This window comes from Artemia franciscana, chromosome 16 (assembly GCF_032884065.1).
Source record: "Artemia franciscana chromosome 16, ASM3288406v1, whole genome shotgun sequence".
Classification (NCBI taxonomy): domain Eukaryota; kingdom Metazoa; phylum Arthropoda; class Branchiopoda; order Anostraca; family Artemiidae; genus Artemia; species Artemia franciscana.
Window position 1 is genome coordinate 33,854,874 of NC_088878.1, and position 3,835 is coordinate 33,858,708.

The 3,835-nt window shown below is 35.5% G+C and overlaps 2 non-coding genes across 2 annotated transcripts; both read right to left on the bottom strand.

The window, feature by feature from the left end:
• LOC136037438 (U1 spliceosomal RNA) lies at positions 1–164 on the bottom strand. Its single transcript, XR_010619941.1, has one exon. It is a non-coding gene; the product is annotated as a U1 spliceosomal RNA (small nuclear RNA).
• Positions 165–749: 585 nt separating this feature from the next.
• On the bottom strand, positions 750–943 carry LOC136037453 (U2 spliceosomal RNA). Its single transcript, XR_010619953.1, has one exon. It is a non-coding gene; the product is annotated as a U2 spliceosomal RNA (small nuclear RNA).
• Positions 944–3,835: the final 2,892 nt, after the last annotated feature.

Here is a 3,835-nt window from a genome sequence, read left to right on the forward strand (position 1 = left end):
TAGGAGTCCGCGCGAACTTAATCCCCCACAACCAAAGTTTACGCCGTCGAGTTAACCCCGTTTGGAGTAATCACATGGGTCAGCCAATCCGAAGTGCAATGGAAAGGCCTCACCCTGGGAGCGCCTCCTTCATGATCAAGGCATTTTTCCAGGCAGGTAAGTATAAATTGTTCAAAATCTATGCGCCATTTCATTTTCATATGCAAGCGTCTTGACCGTTTAAATGCAGGTTTACCTTTTTGAGAAAAGAAAATCAGGGGTTTATCACTCTCTTATCAATTTGACTGAAGTCGAAACTTTAATAACTGAGAACCCAGTGACCGTTCTACTGAATTTGCCAATTATTTTCTCTCTAACAATCATAGGGGGGCTTTAGTCATTACTACTATCAACAACTCACCGCAGAACCAAGCCACCTGAGGCCAAAAACAATCCCTTCAGCAATTTTATCGAATATTGGTTCAATTTAGATTTCAGCAGTTTATAATTACGAACTATTTTCGATAAAGATGCATGGGGACTTGGATCCAGCTTGGGCACTTTAAATTAATTATGGCGTCTACTCATTGGCTTTTTCACCATTAATGTTTGTAAATTTTATACAGTGTTTCTTCTTTTTTTGCATAAGGAAAAAAATGATTGACAATATATTCAAGGACTAAGTAACTAACGGCAGGATAATTCTTCACCTTGAATAATGTATTATACATATGATTGATTAAGGTTCATGACCTTTGGTTTCCCCTCGAAAGGTGTGCGCAAATCCTGGGTGTACGTCGATACAGGGCTAACGCGAGAAGGGAGTGGAGGAGCAACCCCAACATCCCTGCGGATTCTAAAAATCAATTTCATATTCTGGGCCCCATGTAGGGGCCGTATCAGATAGTAAGCTGATAAGAACAGATACTACACTTTGATCTTAGCCAAAAGGCCGAGAGGCGATAATTCAACAAGGATTGTCAAAGTTATTATAAGAATACGAGTAACAAAGTTTGTCACACAATTCATTTCGGTTGCAATACCCAAATAACATTCAACTAGATCTATGCTGCATGGGCAACGTGAGGTGTTGCGGCAACCTTTGCTCGGCTTCGCCGAGTAAAGTGTTGCGAGAGCAACACTTTGGTTTTGTTTCCTCGCTGCGACTAAACGCTGAAGTTGTTAATCTGTAAGGATGCTAAAATACATACTAGGTACACCAACTCGCAAAAGTTGCAAACTCCTCATTGCTAAAGATGATTGTAGCCTTACAGCCGATTATTACTTACAAGTCCCCTACATGTCTTACCACTGGAACCAAATTGGTCTTACCATCAAATACAACGGAAACAAAAAATAGGTACACTAACTAGTAAGAGTTGCGAACCCCTCATTGCCGAGGATGATTATGAGCTAACAGCCGACTGTTGCTTGCAACTCCCCTATATGTCTCACAATTGGTATCGGCCTAGTTTTGGTTTCAGTGTGTACCTTACTACTGAAGTTGTCAACCCCTTTAAACTTTCAAACTGGTATATCTCATGAAGGAATTTTTGTACAAAAAAATGGATGACATATACTTTGATCAGCTTATCAAAAGCTATCGACTGCCGTCAAAAAAAAAATCTATCTGTCTTAGTTCAAAAGTTGACTTTTTTGCCGTAGGCCAACTTTCTAACGTCATCACTTAGAAAGGAGCAAAGGATAAACTCTCATTTCTTTAGCAATGAGAGAATTTTTAAAGTTTAAGAGGCACATCTGATACCATTTCTCTACCGCAATCCCAAGTGCGAAAAACCGAATGATAAACTCAGCTGAAATCACGAACAGAAATGGGTAGAAACAATAGATGGCAGCACTTTCGGACCCTTGGGAGAGTGCCGCTTTTTTGCTTCTCTAAATTTTTCTATTTATCACTCAAAGAAGATATATTGGCTGTGGGGCAGGGTAACTGTCGCATATATTTAACACTTATAGATTTTTTTTGAATCTAAGAGGAGGAATGCAGAAGAAACATCTTGTAGAGAAAATTTCCTTCCCTGAATTAAAGGTTTTCCATATATATGCACTGGTTTTCCATATATGCTACATGGTAACAATGCAAGCTTTATTAAGACATTATTAAATTTGCTTCAAATATGGAAACAAAAGCTGAATTTTAAATCACCTAAGAAAGATACACAGACACGAAATATTGAGACTTAATCAGATAAATGATTGCTTGCTTTATTTTATAAGTATTTGTCCTTTTCATTTGTCATTTACTTGAGTAATTCTATAATTCTATAGAAGACTGTCTTGAAAAATAGATTGCCTTGAAGTAGAATTCCAGTTTTATAGAAGAATTTGATCAAAGCTTATTAAACAACTCTAAAGTTCGAACCATAGAAAATTAGGAGCGTAATTTGTTATGGAGCTGGAAGGGGCAACTGCCCCTCCCTAACGTTGTTTTTCCCCTTCCCCAAACCTTATCCCCCCCTTTTTGAAATTTAGTTTCTTCCAAAATCTTGTCTAAACTAATATAAACCTATAAATTCAAGCATCTACAGAAACACATCTTCTTTTTTTTGAAGTAACTTTATAGTCCTTTTAGAGTACTAAATAGTACCTCTGTGGTACCAAATGGCTTCTTTTTAGTTTTTACTGCCTTTTCACTTGTTTTTGGAAAAAGGATTCCAACTTTGCCCTTGCATCTCCTTCAAGTTTGGATTTTGACGAAATTACGCCGCTGTAGAAAAGCAAAAGAAAATGAAAAAAAAGTCCTATAAGAAGGACTCGAGCTAGAAGGACTTAGTAGAAATAAAGTACAAGGAGGAGAGTTGCATTCCAAGATGGTGGTATCTTTTGATTTTTCACGGGCAGAAGATCAATCGCCTTATGCAGTTATAGTGTTTATGGATTTGAGTTAGTTTTTTTCAGATTTCTTGTGCAATGCTTTGCCTTTTACTTTTTAGCCTAAATAAATAACGTGGGTATGCTGTACGGATAATAAATCAAGAAACTGTTACTTTCTAAGACGAAACAAAAGAGAACTAAATGTACCTTGGACTTGGCTCTCTTTTACACCATCTAAGGGCTTAAGAAATAAATACAAGAATTGTTTCCATCCAATTTCGTGCCGGCCCATTGGCCCATCACAAAGTCTTCTTCCTCTGGAGACAAAATAGATTTCTGTAAAATTTAGGACGGTTCTGCAGGAAGGCCTACTAAAGAAACAAGGGTCAGTCCTGACCATACCCATTCCTAGTACCAAAATATGTTGCAGATATATATATATATATATATATATATATATATATATATATATATATATATATATATATATATATATATATATATATATATATATATATATATATATATATAATATATATATATATAATATATATATGTATATATATATGTAGAATATATAATATATATATATATATATATATATATATGTATATATATATATATATATATATATATATATATATATATATATATATATATATATATATATATATATATATATATATATATAGATATATATATATATATCTATATATATAAAAATAAGTTGTCTGTCTGTGGATCTGTGGATCAGGTGACGTCATGTTTCTGTGTCGGCTGACGTCATGTTCTCGACTGACGAAATTACGAAATTACATTGGGACACAAATGACGACCAGGACACCGGCACATAGGGAATATAAATGACGACCGGGACACTCAAAGAGAAAGCGACCGGGACACAAGGAATGTTCGATTAGCAATCACCATCAACAAAGAACCGGGACACAAATGACGACCGGGACACAGGGAGTATAAATGACGACCAGGACATAAGTAAAAAAAAGCTAAAAAAAAACTA